Source organism: Moschus berezovskii, chromosome X, assembly GCF_049115385.1.
Source record: "Moschus berezovskii isolate FMDL1 chromosome X, NW_MosBer_1.0, whole genome shotgun sequence".
NCBI classification, from domain to species: domain Eukaryota; kingdom Metazoa; phylum Chordata; class Mammalia; order Artiodactyla; family Moschidae; genus Moschus; species Moschus berezovskii.
In genome coordinates this window covers 91340527-91358824 of record NC_142488.1, presented here as the reverse complement: position 1 = coordinate 91358824, position 18298 = coordinate 91340527, and the positions used below count along the sequence as shown (strand labels likewise).

At 42.3% G+C, this 18298-nt stretch overlaps 1 protein-coding gene across 2 annotated transcripts in view; it reads left to right on the top strand.

The window, feature by feature from the left end:
* Window positions 1–6393: 6393 nt before the first annotated feature.
* DRP2 (dystrophin related protein 2) overlaps window positions 6394–18298 on the top strand; it is a 51101-nt gene continuing 39196 nt past the window's right edge. The window contains exons 1-2 of one of the 2 annotated variants that reach the window (XM_055393405.2): window positions 6416–6492; window positions 6668–6735. The gene's annotated coding sequence lies outside the window, so the exon portion shown is untranslated. Of the gene's footprint in view, window positions 6736–18298 lie in introns of both variants that reach the window. The other variant, XM_088833682.1, reaches the window with a different exon arrangement.

The following is an 18298-nucleotide window of genomic DNA, read 5'->3' as shown; positions in this document are numbered from 1 at the left end:
TGAACAGAGGAGATATTATCCTCTTTCTGGTGAAGGGGAAAAAACCCACGGTTTAAAAAGGTTAACAACAATTTGGTAGCAAAATTGTGACTAGAACCTTTGTCTTCTGACCACTAATTCTGTGTTCTTTCCACTATACCACCTTTACTGTAGCTTGAATGGTTTTGGTCTAAATGGAATACATTTAAGAACATAAATAGAACATAATATTTGGTTATATAACATCCCAGCTGCTGGATCTGGTGTAGCAGAAGCTTGAAAAGCAGCAGAAGAGGGTGGGAGGTAGCCAAGTGTGTAAGATGAGTTCTACATTTTGAGATGTTCGGCAGAAATAGCAGAGGGTGCTCAGACTATTCTTCAACCCTTCTCTGTTGTGGTTTCACCTTTTTCCTTACCAACTTCAATGACAAAACCCAGCCTTTTTAGCAGTGTGTCCCTACATTTCAAATGTGTTCCTCCAACATAGCACCTAATTTTCTGCTCCCTTGTCTATGTCATACACACTTGGTGACGCTCCCTCCCTCCTATTGTCTGACTCATTCTCACAATTCCAGCTTCTTCTGAGACATTTCACCTGTCTCTCTACTTAACCCTTTCAATTTTGCTGCATGAAATTCCCATTCATTGGAAGCAATTTCTGCTAGGTAAATAAAATAATATGGCAAAAAACACTCTGAAAATTCTGTATTTTAAAATTTTTATTGAAGTATAGTTGATTTATAATGTTTCAGGTATACAGAAAAGTATACCTTTTGCAAAAGTATATCTTTTGCAGATTCTTTTCCATTGTAGGTTATTACAGGATATTGAATGTAGTTCCCTGTGCTATACAGTAGGTCCTTATTGGTTATCTACTCTTTATATAGTAGTGTGTATCTTAACATCCCAAATTCCCAATTTATCTCTCTTCCCTTTCCCCTTTGGTAAAAAGGTTTATTATTATTATTATCCTCTGTATTTTCTTTTTTTAAGATTTATTTATTTACTCATTTATTTTTGTATGCACTGGGTGTTTATTGCTGTATGTGAGCTTTCTCTAGTTGTGGCTCAGCTCTAGAGCACTGGCTCAGTAGTTGTGATACATGGACTTAGATGACCTGTGGCATGTGGAATCTTCCCAGATCAGGGATCGAACCTGTGTCTCCTGCCTTGGCAGGCAGATTCTTTACCACTGGGCCACCAGGGAAGACCTCCTCTGCATTTTCTTAGTGAGACTTTTTACTTCACAGCGTTACCTGAAACCTAGTAATTCTTTGCCCTGATGGTGTTTCTTTCCTCCAAACTTTCTCTACCTTGTTTATAAGACAGTCTTGACCTGGTTGTGTGTGCGGTGGTTTCCTGTAGAGTGACTTGGAGGGCTTTCTCTAATGGGGAAACGTTCTTCCCATTTCCTAGCCCACAGGAGTCAGCAATCTTCCTTCTCCTCACATGTTTTTGGATAGCAGGGAAAAGTGTCAGAAGCAAGGAAAAGACTGAAGATGAAAGCCAGAGAAAAACAAAAATTCATGATGTTCTTAGAGAAGACAGGGAGAGAATTGTGTGAGGTCATGAGCAGAGGTGTTGACCTTGGTGAGGAAAAAGTGAAGGGAGGTCCTTTGTCAGGGGATGGTGGAAAGGAAAGAAGATGGGATGAAATTCTGATGTAGAGAGGACTTTTACAGGGATATCTTTCACCACTCAGCCAAACAAAAATGGCGCTTATTTGCTGAGGTAGATGGGCTTGGGTTGGGTGTTGGAGAAGAATAGAAACAATTTCAAGTAGTACTTTTGGTAAACATGGTTGGGGGCCAATAATAAGATTGTGGAATGACAGTGGGAGTGACCTACACCACCTCTCCCCCACCTACCATATTCACAGTTTATTTCTCTTTTAGCAACCAAGTAGTAAAGCTATGAAGAAATGATAAAAGGAAAAGATAATATGAGGAAGATCCATTAGGGATGGGGGCACTCTTCCATCCTCACTACCAACTGGTCTGTTTTCAGGTCCTCATCAGATGAGTACTACAGCTGCCTCCTACCAAGTATTCAAGCTGCCGGCCTTCCTCCCCTCCAATTCATCCTTCATTGTAGTTGACTGTATTTCTGTTTAATTAGTTGTCTCACCCATTAGGCTGTGAGCAACCTGAAGGTAGTTTCCAAATTTTCTCTGTGCTCCTGAGTTCTAACACAGATCTAGTGTGCAGCAAACACTCAATAATTGTTCTTCACAAATGTTGGCAAGGATATGGAGGAAAGGGAATCCTAAGACATGGTTGGTGGGATTCTAAATTCATGCAACCACTATGGAGAACAGCATGGAAGGTCCTCAGAAGACTAAAACTAGAACTACAATATGATCCAACAATCCACTCCTAAGTATATAACCAAAAGAAAAAAAAAACACTAATTAGAACATACACCCTTATGTTCATAGCAGCAGTATTTACAATAATCAAGATATGGAAGCAACCTAAGTGCTTATGAACAGATGAATGGACAAAGAAGATGTGGTATATACAATGGAATATTACTTAGTCATAAAAGGAGTGAGATTTTCCCATTTGCAGCAACATGGATTGACCAGGAGGGTATTGTACTAAGTAAAATAGGTCAGATGGAAAAAGGCAAATACTGTATGATGTCACTTATATGTTGAATCTAAAATATACAACAAACTAGTGAATATAGCAAATCAGATATAGATTCACAACTATAAAGAAGAAACTAGTATTTATCAGTGAGGAAGTGGGAGGAGTGAGATAGGGGTAGAGGATTAGGAGACACAACTCACTACATATATAATAAGCAACAAGGATATATTTTATAGCACAGGGAAATATAGCCATTATTTTGTAATAACTCTAAATGGAGTATAATCTATAAAAGAAATTGTGTTGCTACATTGTACACATGAAACTAATATTGTAAATCAGCTATACTTCAATGTAAAAACTTGTTTTCTCCATGGAAGCCATTCAAATGATATTAATACTTCTAAAACATAAATCTGACCATGCCACTTCGCTACTTGAAAAAACAATAAGAACACAAATGACCCTGGTGCCTTCATGTGTGCTTGCAAAGCTTCATCTTCTGCCACTCCCTGCTGTTTCCCACCAGTAACCCCATCCTAGCTTAGTGCTCTAGTACTTACAATCCCTTAGCAAGCAGTGCTATGTCAGCTTTGTAACTTTGCACATGTTTTATCTCTGCCTGAAATGCCCCACCTATCCTTGTCCACTGAGCAAAGTCCTGTTCAGTGATACTAGGATGGGTCTCAAACATCCTCCTACAGGTTACCAGGGTGGAGCTACAATCAAAGCTTGTGGCCTGATGTCCTTTGATCTTTGTCCTCCTCAGAAAAATAGTTGAAGCTAGCCTATGTGCTTGCTTTGGTTTGTCCAAATGTTGCCTGGGTGAAAATGAGTGTCCCTGGGATTTAAATGGGCTTCCCTGGTGGCTCAGGGGTAAAGCATCCACCTGCAGTGCAAGAGACTCAGGTTCGATCCGTGGGTCAGGAAGATCCCCTGGAGATGGATATGGCAACCCACTCCAGTATTCTTGCCTCGGAAATCCCATGGACAGAGGAGCCTGGCGGGCTACAGCCCATGGGGTCACAAAGGGTCAGATATGACTGAGCAAGTAAGCATGCATGGGATTTAAATATCAGAGTGAAATTTTCTCTCAGATTGCAATGTTCAAGCAAAGATGTTACCTCTCCTGAAACACAACTATAGAGACTATCTCAACACCCTCCAGGAAACAAAAATCAAGCAATCCTCCTCCAAATACCCACAAAAGACCAACCACAGTAAAGAGTGCACCTTGGGTTGCCTATGAGATGGCACCCACTGAAAAGCCACAGGAGCTAAACAGGAAATATAAATGACTAGAGTACAGTGAGTCGTGTGGGAACTACAGCAAGCTGGAGCGATCCACCTCATCTCAAGGTTACTTGTCTTTTCCCTTTCATACTCCATTCATAGTTTTAATCAAAATTTGTGTGGAGTCTGCTCACTTGGGACTTCACAGAGAGAGAAGTCTTACGTCTGAGGTCCCTTGTGTTTCTGACCGCTAAAGGGAAGGTAGACATTTTGAGTAGAGAAAGTAGCTTGAGAAAGGCACAAAAGATTAGAAAAACTATCCGGGGACTTCTGTCCTAGTCACAGTTGTCTCAATGACCTACCTAGGCTTGACATCTGATCAGGTCACTGGAACATAGATGCAGGCAGTATAGCATCATGGTTAAAAATGTGGGCATTGCCCAAAGAGATCTAGTGTAAGTCTTAGCTCCATAATGCATGGCTGTGTGACCTTGGGCAAGTCATGTAACCTCACCATGTTATTTATCTATAAAGTGGGGCAAATAATAGAAGCTGTTTTTAATCTACCATGTGGATGAAATGAGCTAATAATATATGCAAAGCACTTTGAACAATGCCTAGCCTAAAGTAAATTTCGATAATGTTAGCCATTATTATAATCTAATAATTAAATCTTAATTGTTGGTCTCTGATAATACCTTGATGTTTTTTGTCTCATGGTAATATCCTCATTTTTCACAGGAGGTCTGAGAGCCTGAAGAAAAGGAACAATGATTCCATGGTGATTGGGTCAGTGGGAAGGAGATCTGGGGAAAGATTTTGTTGTATCCCTCAAAAGAAACTCTATGGGTTTATTTTCCTGGAGGCTAGTACTGTCTTTTTGTATCTGCTGCCTGAATGTTTTCTCTAGAGATAGAAAAATGAAGAAGGATTCTGAGTGCTTATGGTGATTTGGTCAGTTACAAGTGCAGTCAAGGTGGGGAACAAGTATCCCATCCAGTTCATTCTCCTTCCTCCTTCTAGATCTAAGCTCGACTTTGGATTGACCTGCCAGCCTACTGGTGCCAGGGGTGAGATTGAAGTTAGGTTGCATGTGTTTGGTTTGTGTTCTGTGCTGTGCCAAACCAAACAGTTTTTCAGAGTGTTTCTCTAATCTTTCTTCTAGCCAACTCCCCCTATCCCCAAGTCATTCCAAGTCAGGTATAAAGGGCTCCTGGGGCCCTGGGTCAGGATGGTGCTGAGAAAACCTGCATGTTAGCAGGGCTAAGACTGGGGCCAAGCAGGGCAAGGCTGGGGAGCTCAGAAATGCCCTGTCGAGGGTGTGTAGGTTGAGAAGCCGGGATGTGCTTCCAAAAACCCTCAGAAATCAAAGGCCTTTTCTGCTCTGGCATGGGGGCCTGGCTGCTGCTGTTTCAGCCAGGCAGGAGGGGTCACTCACTCAGCTCTGAAAGCCTTGTTTGCTGGAGGGAGCAGTTGGTTCCCATTTTGTTTGTTTGTTTTAAAGAGATCAGGCCTTATAGCTAATCTTTCACTGAAACCAGCAGCTTAAGTTTTTAACATTTTATCTCAAAAGAAAACACACACACGTGCTAGTTATTTCCTATCTGAGAGTTTTCTCTAATGACCATAAGAGTGGTATTAATTCTCAGTCTGTAGAAACTTTGTCAACACTAGTGCCAAGTCCTTTGAGCCAGGAAGTGTATTCTTTTCTAAATTGCAGTGCCATCAGAGCTTATAAAGTTCTCAGAGGCAAATGAGTGAAATTAAGCAACCCACCCCCAAACCAATCTGTTTCTCCCTGTCATACACACCCTGTTCTCAGAAATGAAGAGAGGAAGGGAGAATGCTTCTCTTATTCTTTGCCCTGGCCTGGAGCTACGGGGGCTTTAAGTATGAGTGTGTTTGTGTAAGAGGATTGGGGTGGGGGCTTTCTGACGGCCATTGATCCATCCATCCACCCCATTTACTCATTTGGTAAATCTTTACTGAGTTAATATACTGTGCTCTGGGCACCCTATAAAGGGACATAATTGTCTTCGTCTCTTCAGTTGTTTCTCCCATGTCTGGCAGTGTGTTTGGCATTCATACCCTCTTCTCTTAAACAGAGGTGACAGCTAAAAGAGTAAAGCCTAGTATAGACAGAAGGAAGGAGAGTGACTGGGGTAGTGGCTGAGTGGAGGCACGAAGGAGCTGTGTTTTCTCAAATCATTCAGGGTGCATTTTGCTCTCCTCATGGGCAAGGATTTCTCCACATTTAGATCTAAGAGGAGGTGAGGATGGAACTTAACGGGTGACTGGCAGACTGCCCTGGGCCCAAGACTCTACCTTGGGTACCAGTGACGATTCTAGGGCAGAGTGTTTCAACCTCCAATACAGAAACTGAATCCTGGACTGGCTACCGAGGGATCATGCCAGCTGCTGGCTCTGAAGTTGGCTGTGGCTCTGAGCTTGATCTGTGGAAGTTGGGGCCCAGGCTCCTGGCTCAGCAGCTTGTATTGATCTCCCAGCCTCTTTTGTCTCCTCCTCCCCAGTGGAAGCCTCTCCCCCTCTGCCTCTCAGCCTCTTCCGCTTTCCTCTTCGGCTTTTAATGAACTAAAATCTCCGAGAGCCGCCAAGGCTCTGGTAGTTTCACAAAACTGTCCTTGCTCTTCCTGCATCTGCCCGGTCAAGGGTATCTTTGCCTGAGGTCGGATAGATGCTATTAGTGCCAATGATATGATTGCATAGCGACACAGAGCGGCTCCGAGAGAGGGGAGGAGGGGCAGGAGAAGGAGGACAGGGAGGTGGGAGAGACGGAGGGAGAGTGTGCATACAGCAGCTGTCGGCATTCCTGTCTCAGGGACTTCTTTGCTGATTCACAGAAGCAGCCCAGCTCCAGCCACCCAGCTCCCAGTTGCTGCCTGATCCTCAGACCTGCCAGAATCAGAAGGTAGGCCACAGAGACATGATTTCCGAGCCTCGCCCTTTTTCAGCCCACCGGGGGAATGACTGAGGGAGGGGAAGCTCCAGAGGTACTGTGTGTGTGTGTGTGTGTGTGTATATGTATGCACCTGCCTGCCAGCCATCTGCTTGTGCCTTTGGGGGAAAACTTATATTAAAAAATGCCCACAATGAAGTAGCTACCGCTTGGATTCATAGAAGGGGGAAAAAAAAAAAGATGCCCAGGAATAGAAACTCCAGCCAATTTGAGCAAGTAGGGTCTAAAAATGAATAAGAGGAAGGTCCACAGTTTGCTGCTTTGAGAGGAGAGGGGTATTTATTTATTGACTCGTTTGTTTATTTATTTATGTCTGTTCTCAATGACAGACTTTTTGTCCATGGATGGATCTCCTGGTGGGAGGGAAGGGAAGGGGTGTAGAAAGCATTGGCTGAAAAGGGAGGACAAGAAACATGGGACCTCAGAGCAGGTCCCCTGAACAAATGATTGTCTGGCCAGCAGACAGGACACAGGAGCACTTCCTTGGAGCAAACTGGGCTCTGACCTAGGAGGCTGGGGTTGAAGTCACATCCTCATCTCCGCATTTACTTCCAGGCTCAGTCCAGCTTCCCCTCTTGCAGTTTTCCCCCTGGCTGCTCCCCTTGATTTCCTTTCTACCCCCTTGTAACCAGGAGGCACCTCTCCACTCTTGAGAGCGGAGCTTGGAGAGTTTTGAAACCAGGCTCACCTCTCCTGGAATCGAACACCGTGTTCCTTCTGTTCTCCTTAGCTTTCCCCGGCTTCAGGCCCTGTGCCCCAGCCTGGTAAGTGGGCCTGAGACTGTGTGGGTTAAGGCTTATCTTGCTTTTTTTTTTGGTAGGAAGAGCCAGGCCTCAGAGGGATTGGGTCCCAGATGGTAGCCGGGGCTGGGTCAGGCTGGGGTGGAGCGAGGTAGAGAGGGAGGAAGGGTAGCTCCCACAGCCTGGAAAAGAACATACTTTTCTCTTATGTTTTCTTTTTGATTGTTCAAAAGAAAAAAAGCCTTTAAAAAAAACCTCTCTGTCTTGTCCACCTTAGCGCCTGACTTTTCCAAATGGAATCCTTGTTTCTAGATTAAAAGCCCTCAGGTAAATCACCTTTTAAAAGGCCCGGTGGGGGCCACAAACCTCAGGAGATTTCCTCTCTGGGCTTAAGATGGGGAGATGGTTCCAGAAAACCCTGGGACCATCCAAGGAACCCCTCCCCCCAAAAGGCAGTGCTGCCAGTGGAAGTGATAAGTGTCCTATTCCTGAAAGAAGAAAAAAGGCCCTCTTTTCCTGGGTGGGCTGGCCTCAACTCTGCAGTTCTGCCTCCTGTAAACCAGTGCCGTGAAATGAGGGCACTTGGACAGGGCTCCTCTTCCCATGAGACTTGTCCCCAGGCATTCAGCCCGAACTCTGGGTCTGAGCACACTTCAGCTCCACTGTCACCCAAAGGAAGGAGCACGGCTCGAAGCAGCAAAGTTAGCAAAGGTCTAAGAGCCAGGTCGGAGAAGGCACTGGCAAGCCACTCCAGTACTCTTGCCTAGAAAATCGCATTGACAGAGGAGCCTGGTGGGCTGCAGTCCATGGGGTCGCTATGAGTCAGACATGACTGAGCGACTTCACTTTTACTTTTCACTTTCACACATTGGAGAAGGAAATGGCAACCCACTCCAGTGTTCTTGCCTGGAGAATCCCAGGGATGGCGGAGCCTGGTCAGCTGCTGTCTATGGGGTCGCACAGAGTCGGACACGACTGAAGCGACTTAGCAGCAGCAGCAGCAAGAGCCAGGTACAGAGGGGACATTCAGGAAGCACTTCTAACCACAAACGTACAAAAGTTGCTGATGTGAAATCTGCCACAGTGTCAGAGAGGATTTGTTGTTCAGTCGCTCAGTCATGTCTGACTCTCTGCGACCCCATGGACTGCAGCACACCAGGCTTCCCTGTCCTTCACTATCTCCCAGAGTTTGCTCAAACTCATGTCCATTGAGAGGGTGATGCCATTCAACCATCTCATCCTCTGTCATCCCCTTCTCCTCCTGCAAAGGAAGAATGGAATGGCAAACCACTTCAGCATTCTTGCCTTGAGAGTCCCGTGAACAGTCACAGAGGATAGGCTCTCACTAATGAAGCCTGAGAAGACAGCCTTCTACACTGGTCAGGGACATTCACAGGAAACCTGCTTTGGAAGTTAAACTAGGAAACTACATTCCTGTCTTAGGAAGGATTCTTCTACACACACATCAGCGACTGAAAGAGCAAGTGAGATAAATCCTTCCAGGATGACATTTACCGAACCACCGATGTTCCACAGAACACTGTTTGCAGAGAATGTTAATAGATTCTGTTTTAAAATAAGGAGTGGTAGTGGGGGGTGGGGTGTATTCTATGGTCCAATCTTTTCCTTTTTTTGAAAATGCTTCATAACTGAATTCTCCTTTTGGAGAGTCATCATGTATATAAGTGTATTAAAGGCTCTGAGAAGTACTGCTGTAAAGAAATCTGTTTAATTCTGTTCAACCCAGTGAAATCCACATGGATTTGATCAGGTACCTCTTTTCTCCATGGAAAATTTTTTGTATCTTGCACGCATAGTGTTAGGAATTGCTGCTCAAAAAAAAAACCCTGGAATAAATTGACATATGGAAAAAACTTGTAAAATAATCTAATCCAGCACCGCATTTTGAAGGGTGAAAATTTGAGAGGTTTAGTGAAATTGTTCTTTTTGAGTATCTGAGAGAGTGGAACCCATATATCCTGATTCTCAGTCCTTTATGCCCAATTGCTGACCTTTAGCAGGTTCCCTGGGCTTCCCTGGTGGCTCAGTGGTAAAGCATCCACCTGCAATACAGGAGACTCAGGTTCAATCCCTGGGCCAGAAAGATCCCCTGGAGAAGGGCATGGCAACCCACTCCAGTATTCTTGCCTGGGAAATCCCATGGACAGAGGAGCCTGGTGGGCTACAGTCCATGGTGTCGCAGAGAGTCGGACACGACTGAGCAACTGAGCACACATGCAGCAGTTTCTGTTCTGCGAAAATAGTCCCAGGGGAAAGAAGCAGGTTGAAGGAACGATCCTGTCATTTTTAGTGAGACATTTGTACCTTACAGATTTCTTTAGTTATTTTGTTGTATCTTCAAATTCTGAATTTCCCTTCCAGCATGTGATTTGTTGCATTTTTTTAAACAATGTGCTAGAAAACTTGGGGGCATTCAAAGAGGTATAAAGAATAATGTAACGAAAATCAGGATATTCACCTCCTAGCTTAAGAAAAAAAATCACCAATAGACTTGAAATTGTCTGTCTACCCTCTGTGATCAAAGTTCCTCTCATGCATTTATTTATATTTGTATTGCATATGTATGTGTCTTTAAGCACCATATGCCACTGTTTTATGTTTTAAAAATATATATCAATGGTATGTATCATTCTCCAATTTTTTTTTTATTCAGTGTTATATTTGTGAAATTCATCCACATTGTGACATGTGGCTCTGGTTCATTCACTTTTCACTATTATATAGCATTCCATTTAAGAAATATGCCATGATTTATTTATCCTTTCTGCAGTTGATGGACATTTAGGCTGTTTCCAGTTTTGGGCTCACAATTAGGGCTACTATGATCATTTCTGTGGACATATTCTTATGTGACTATTGCTATTGGGTATATATTTAGAAGGGAATTGTCCTGTCACAGGGTATGAGAATCTTCACTTTTGGGAGATATTGGCAGTTTGCTCTCCAAAATGGTTAATAATTTATACTCCCACCAGCAGTGTGTAAAGGTTTCAGATACATTGCATTAATTGTTTCTTTTTTGCTTTCCAATTCCTGTTTGCATTAATTGTTTCTTTTTTGCTTTCCAATTCCTGTATCTTTTATTTCATTTGGTTTTCTTTCTTCGTTTTTTAATTGGAGTATAGTTCATTGACAATATTGTTTTCATTTCAGGTGTGTAGCATAGTGATTTAGTTATATACACACATATACATATATATTCATATTCTTCTCCATTATGGCTTATTATAGGATACTGAATATAGTTCCTTGTGCTATAAGTAGGTCCTTGTTGGCCATCTATTTTATATATAGCAGTGTGTATATGTTAATCACAAGTTCCTAATTTATCCCTTCCCCCTTTCCCCTTTGGTAACCATAAGTTTGTTTATTAATTTGTTTCTATAATAAAATTCTCCTCATAAGGATGCATCTCTGACTTTTTTTCCAATGGAAAAAAACTTCTCTTTCTCGAAATTGCTTGACAGCTACCTTCTCAGAAACACATTTCATTGTTTCCATTTGTAAATGAGGGGGTTGGCCTAGATAATCTCTAAGGTCTCTACCAGCTTGACAATCTGTGGCCCATGATTTATTCATTAAGTGAGAGCATCTGAAGCAGAAACTTGGTTTTTTGCTACATTGCAGGAATTATTTTAGGAATGCATAACAAGGTTTGGTAGGAATGAAATGTGTGTCTCATATCTTAGTGCCATGCTGTCAGGTAGAAAGGCAGTGTTGTGAGAGGGAGAGCCATTGTGCAGTGTCACCTTGGATTGGAGAGAGGAATCTGTACTCACAAAAAAGGGTCTTCTTTTCACTGCCTTGTTCTTTCCTGAGCCTCCCTATTTATTTTCATATAAGAACAATAAATCCTTGTTATAAAAAACTTTATACACACAAACACACAAAGTGTATAAAATCAACATGAGAGTCCCCTTAATACAACTCTCTAGAAGAAATGTCACTGAACAATTTGTGTATCCTTGTAGGCTTTATTTCTGTGCATACACAGAAGAGACTTTTCATGTTTTTTTTTTTTTTTTACAAAATTGGAGTTATACCAGACACATTCACTCTGAAACTGTTTTAAAACCTAAAACACATATCTTTGGCATCTGTTCAAATCGGTGGGTACAGATCTACCTCTTTCTTTTTTAATACCTACATAATGTTTTGTGGCATGGTGGTTTAGTCACTAAGTTGTGTCTGACTCTTTTGACCCCATGGACTGTAGCCCACCAAGCTCCTCTGTCCATGTGATTTTCTAGGTAAGAATACTGGAGTGGGTTGCCATGCCCTCCTCCAGGGGATCTTCCTGACCCAGGGATCAAACCCAGGTCTCCTGCACTGCAGGCAGATTTTTTACTGACTGAACTATCAGCGAAGCCCCTGTCACTTCGTGGCATGAGTGACTGCAATAAGAAAAAAGATTTGAGTGCTTGCTAGATGGTAACTATGAATTAAGTCCTTACAACAAGGCTATGAAGTACATCTTTCTGTTATCCTTGTTTCACAGATGCAGGGACTGAAGTACGAAGTCAGGGATCTTGTCCAAACCTGCGCTGATAGGTCGAGAAGCCAGGATGCAAACCCGAGTGTGCTGGCTCAGAGCCCACATCCTTCACTGTCAGGCTGTGCCACCTCTCCGACACAGTCCACTTAACTAGTCCCTTGTTGATGGACATCTGAGTTGATTGCAGTCTTGCTATTGCAACCAAAACTGCAGCAGATAGCCTCGTCCACTTCTGCAGATATTTCTGTGGGATAGGTTCCTAAACTTTCCCAGTGTATAGGTAGAAAGAGTTTATTCATTCATTCAAAAAATATTTACCTAGCTCTTAGGCACTAGGGAAGCTCTGAGGTCAGACTGGGAGAGTTGACCAGCATTTTACTTCCCAGATGTCCTGGGAAGGTCATTTAAATGGTATGTAAGATTTGCCAGCTGGGTGATACCCCAGACCCACTGCATCCTGTCCATTCTTAATTGCTTGTGTCTTTGCCTGGGTAGTGGCATGTCTGAGTCAGCCCTTGGGCTCCCAGCTGGTGGTTCAGGGCCACAAATTTTCTCTACTTGCTAAGTGTCAGTGACCACAGTGCCTCAGAGCCCAAGTTCTAGAATTTACAAAGGCAGAAGAGTATAGCAGTGAAGAACTTGTATTCTGGGACACACTGGCCTGGATATAAATCCCAGTTCCCTACCTCATAGTCACGATATCACTTTGAACAAGTTACTGCTGTGTGCCTCCATGTTCTTATCTGCACAATATAGACAGCAGTAGTAACTACTTCATAAGATTGTCCTGAGGATTCCATGGCTTCCTGTATGTAGACTGATTAGTTAATATACGTAAAACATAGAATAAAGTAAATTTTAACTGTTACTGCTTTTTGGCTATGGAAAAGCTGCTATATCAACCTTTCCATAAAACAGTTGACGATGTCTATGGCACTTTGGTCAATGAAGCAGAAATAGATGTTTTTCTGGAACTCTCTTGCTTTCTCCATGATCCAGCGGATGTTGGCAATTTGATCTCTGGTGCCTCTGCCTTTTCTAAAACCTGCTTGAACATCTGGGAGTTCACGGTTCACATATTGCTGAAGCCTGGCTTGGAGAATTTTGAGCTTTACTTTACTAGCATGTGAGATGAGTGCAATTGTGTAGTAGTTTGAGCATTTTTTGGCATTGCCTTTCTTTGGGGTTGGAATGAAAACTGACTGTTTCCAGTCCTGTGGCCACTGCTGAGTTTTCCAAATTTGCTGGCATATTGAGTGCAGCACTTTCACAGCATCATCTTTCAAGATTTGAAATAGCTCAACTGGAATTCCATCACCTCTACTAGCTTTGTTCCTAGTGATGCTTTCTAAGGCCACTTGACTTCACATTCCAAGATGTCAGGTTCTAGGTCAGTGATCACATTATCATGACTATCTTGGTTGTGAAGATCTTTTTTGTACAGTTCTTCTGTGTATTCTTGCCACCTCTTCTTAATATCTTCTGCTTCTGTTAGGTCCATACCATTTCTGTCCTTTATCGAGCCCATCTTTGCATGAAATTTTCCCTTGGAATCTCTAATTTTCTTGAAGAGATCTCTTGTTTTTCCTATTCTGTTGTTTTCCTCTATTCCTTTGCATTGATCATTGAGGAAAGCTTTCTTATCTCTCCTTGCTATTCTTTGGAACTCTGCATTCAGATGCTTATATCTTTCCTTTTCTCCTTTGCTTTTCGCTTCTCTTCTTTTCACAGCTTAGACAGCCATTTTGCTTTTTTGCATTTCTTTTCCATGGGGATGGTCTTTGACTGTGTGGATCACAATAAACTGTGGAAAATTCTGAAAGAGATGGGAATATCAGACCACCTGACCTGCCTCTTGAGAAACCTGTATGCAGGTCAGGAAGCAACAGTCAGAACTGGACATGGAACAACAGACTGGTTCCAAATAGGAAAAGGAGTACGTCAAGGCTGTATATTGTCACCTTGCTTATTTAACTTATATGCAGAGTACATCATGAGGAACGCTGGGCTGGAAGAAGCACAAGCTGGAATCAAGATTGCTGGGAGAAATATCAATAACCTCAGATATGCAGATGACACTACCCTTATGGCAGAAAGTGAAGAGGAACTTAAAAGCCTCTTGATGAAAGTGAAAGAGGAGAGTGAAAAGGTTGGCTTGAAGCTCAACATTCAGAAAACAAAGATCATGGCATCTGGTCCCATCACTTCATGGGAAATAGATGGAAAAACAGTGGAAACAGTGTCAGACTTTATTTTTTTGGGTTCCAAAATCACTGCAGATGCTGATTGCAGCCATGAAATTAAAAGACGCTTACTCCTTGGAAGGAAAGTTATGACCAACTTTGATAGCATATTAAAAAGCAGAGACATTACTTTGCCAACCAAGGTCTGTCTAGTCAAGGCTATGGTTTTTCCCCTGGTCATGTATGGATGTGAGAGTTGGACTGTGAAGAAAGCTGATCGCCGAAGAATTGATGCTTTTGAACTGTGGTGTTGGAGAAGACTCTTGAGAGTCCCTTGGACTGCAAGGAGATCCAACCAGTCCATTCTAAAGGAGATCAATCCTGGGTGTTCATTGGAAAGACTGATGCTAAAGCGGAAAAGACTCTGATGCTGGGAAAGGTTGGGGGCAGGAGGAGAAGGGGACGACAGAGAATGAGATGGCTGGATGGCATCACCGACTCTGTGGACATGAGTTTGAGTGAGCTCCGGGAGTTGGTGATGGACAGGGAGGCCTGGCATGCTGTGATTCATGGGGTCGCGGAGAGTCGGACACGACTGAGCGACTGAACTGAACTGAACTGACTGATGGCACTTTGGTGAGGAGTGGGAAAGAAGGGAGAAAGTAGCTGTTAAAGAGCTAATGTATTCACACACCTCAAAATTCCAAAGTTACAAAAGGATATTCAGTAAAAACTATATCTCCTATTGGTGACACAGGGATTTTTAATTTTATTTATGTATTTATTTTTATTTTTGGCTGCGTGGGGTCTTTGTTGCTTTTGCACAGACTTTCTCTAGTTGCAGTGAGTGGGGGCTACGCTCTAGTTGTGGTGCACAGGCTTTTTTTTGCAGTGCTTCTCTTGTTGCAGATCAGAGGCTCTAGGTATATGGGCTTCAATAGTTGCAGCACTCGAGCTCAGTAGTTGTGGCATGCGGGCTTAGTTGCTCTGCGGCATGTGAAATCTTCCCAGACTAGGGATTGAACTGGTGTCCCCTGCACTGGCAGGCAGATTCCTATCCAGTGCGCCACCAGGGAAGTCCTGGTGACACAGGGCTTTTGTGGATGTAAATAATTATTCTATTTCTCGATCCAAGCAGTGATTACATGGGGATTCGCTTTGTAACAATTCAATATATTTTACACATATATTTTATGTACCTTTTCTAACTTATATTTCTCAGTTTTAAAAAGAGAAAATAAGGGAAAAAAATCTCAGAAGAGTGGAAGGAATTCTCCCATCTCTGTTTAGTAGCCACTTGGTTCCCTTCTCCAAAGGCAATCGACGTTAACAGGTTCTTTTGTATATTTCCAAAGGTATTGTATTGTATATATAAGCACATGTTTTGTTTTAAAACAGATTAACCGCTTTTTTCTTATTTTCTTTTTACTTGGACTCTGTGGGAGAGGGTGAGGGTGGGATGATTTGGGAGAATAGCATTGAAACATGTATATTATCATACTTGAATCGCCAGTCCAGGTTCGATGCATGATACAGGATGCCCAGGGCTGGTGCACTGGGATGAACCAGAGGGATGGGATGGGAGGGAGGTGGGAGGGGGGTTCAAGGTGGGGAATACATGTACACTCGGGGCAGATTCATGTCAATGTGTGGCAAAACCAATACAATAATGTGAAGTAATTAACCTCCAATTAAAATAAATAAATTAAAAAAAAAACTTTACCTCAAGAGATCATTCTATATTGGCACATAAAGAGTTCTTAATTCTGGTTTTAATAGCTATATAGAATTCCATTGTATGCATACACCATTATTTATTTAACAAGTGCCTGAGTAATGAACATTTAGGTCGTTTGCAGATTTGTTTGTTTTGTTTTTTCATTTCAAGCCTTGCTTCAAATGCTAATGTTCTGTATACATCATTTGACACAAACACAAGAAATGTGTATATCCAAAGCCTTTCTCTTCATGTTCCCTGGAATTTGTACCTACAAAATTGAGGAACTGTACACTCACCTAATTGGAGTTCAATTCAATACATCAAGTCAATTTGTGTCTCTTCCTGATTCCCTTTCCCCACTGGTAACCATTAGCGTTTTCTGTATCTGTGAATCTGGGGAATCTGTTTTAGTTTTGTTATATATACTTGTTTGTTTTATTTTTTAGATTTCACGTAGTACTTGTCTATGCATAAAATAATCAACAAGGATTATCAATAGCCATTAGTTGATAATAACTTTAAATGGAGGATAATCTATAAAAATACTAAATTACTATGTTGTATACCTGAAACTAATGTAACATTGTAAACCAAATAAACTTCCATTTAAAAAAATCAAGTCAGGAGATATTCACTGAGTACCTGCTCTGTGTCTGGCTCTGTGTTTTAAAATGTGTGGAGTAGAAATTAATAATGGGCATGAATCTGTCCTCCACTAGCCAACAATCTTGCTTTCATGCTGAAATCCTGGTATTCCCCCACATTTTTAAAGCTTTTATCTCTGCCCAAGTTAAACAATGTCTTCCCCTGAATCCTCCTGGAAGGGCCTGTGTATGGCTTTGAGAATTAGGAAAAGAGTATTCCTAGTGGGAAAAAGTCACAGCTGGGTATCTAGCAGGATCCCTAGGGGAGAGCACAGATGAATGAATTCTGCCCCAAAAGCATCCTCCATACTACTTCATACACCCAAATCTTCCTCTCTCACCTTAGCTCAAAAACATCTCTTCCATAAATACATCCTAAATCCCTTCAACTTGAAAGGAGTAGTTCCTGCTCTGTGACCTCTCATAACTTGATGTCTGTGTCCTTCAGAAGGTATGAATCATTTCTCCTTTAAGTGATACTTTCTTTGTTTACATGTCTTATTTTCTACACTTGGCCATTTGGGAACCAATACAGATTCATCTCCAATTCCTCACAGCTTCTGCAAGTTAAAAGAGGAGTAGGAAGAGAATCAATATGTACAGGTGGTAATTAGGACAGAATGGAGATAAATAAAAAGGCAGAAAGAAGAATATGTAGAACAAAGGGCACTGGCCAGAAGTCAGGAGGTTCAAGTTCACTTGGGTCTCAGCTTCTTCATCTGTCAGATGGAATCATTCTGGTTGGGTCATTTGAGGACCAAGAAAGACAGACAGTACAGCAGGCTACAAAAGTGTCTTCTACTAAAACAGCAAACATTTTGATGTCTGGCAACTGTTAACCATTAACATTTTAGCAAATCAAGGTCTAGAGAGGTGAAATGACTCGAAGTCACAGTCAATGGCGCAGTCTGAAGAGAGCAGAGGATAGTCATGCCAGGACCAGAAAGAGTTTATTCCTTTTTTGCCGGCATTGGGATTAGAAAATCTGAATTCCCTGATACCTGGATTTGTTATTTTGTGAAGCATCAAAGTCATATCAGGTCAGTAGAAGAAAATATGAAGGAAGGAATTTAATCTGTAGAGAGGTGAACCTCAAAAGAGGAAAAGAGTTTATGAAAAAAGAAATACAACTGGCCACTAAAAATGTAAGGGAAAAGTTAAGCATTTCAAGTAACTAAGGAAATACAAAATAATTCTAAAGATGCCATCTTCACTTACAAAATTGCAAAGATTTTTTTAAAAAAGAATGCTCACCGTTTGCAAGTGTGCTGGGAAACAGGCTCTCTCATAGATTGTTGAGGGTGGTATAAAGTGATCTAATTTTTGTTAGGGCAATTTAGAAGGATGTATATGGATGTAAGAGTTGGAAGGTGAAGAAAGCTGAGTGCCAAAAAATTGATGCTTTTGAACTGTGGTGTTGGAGAAGACTCTTGAGAGTCCCTTGGACTGCAAGGAGATCCAACCAGTCTGTCCTAAAGGAGATCAGTCCTGGGTGTTCATTGGAAGGACTGATGTTGAAGCTGAAACTCCAATACTTCGGCCACCTCATGCAAAGAGTTGACTCACTGGAAAAGACCCTAATGCTGGGAAGGATTGGGGGCAGGAGGAGAAGGGGATGACAGAGGATGAGATGGCTGGATGGCATCACCGACTCAATGGACCCCGGGAGTTGGCGATGGACAGGGAGGCCTGACATGCTGCGATTCATGGGG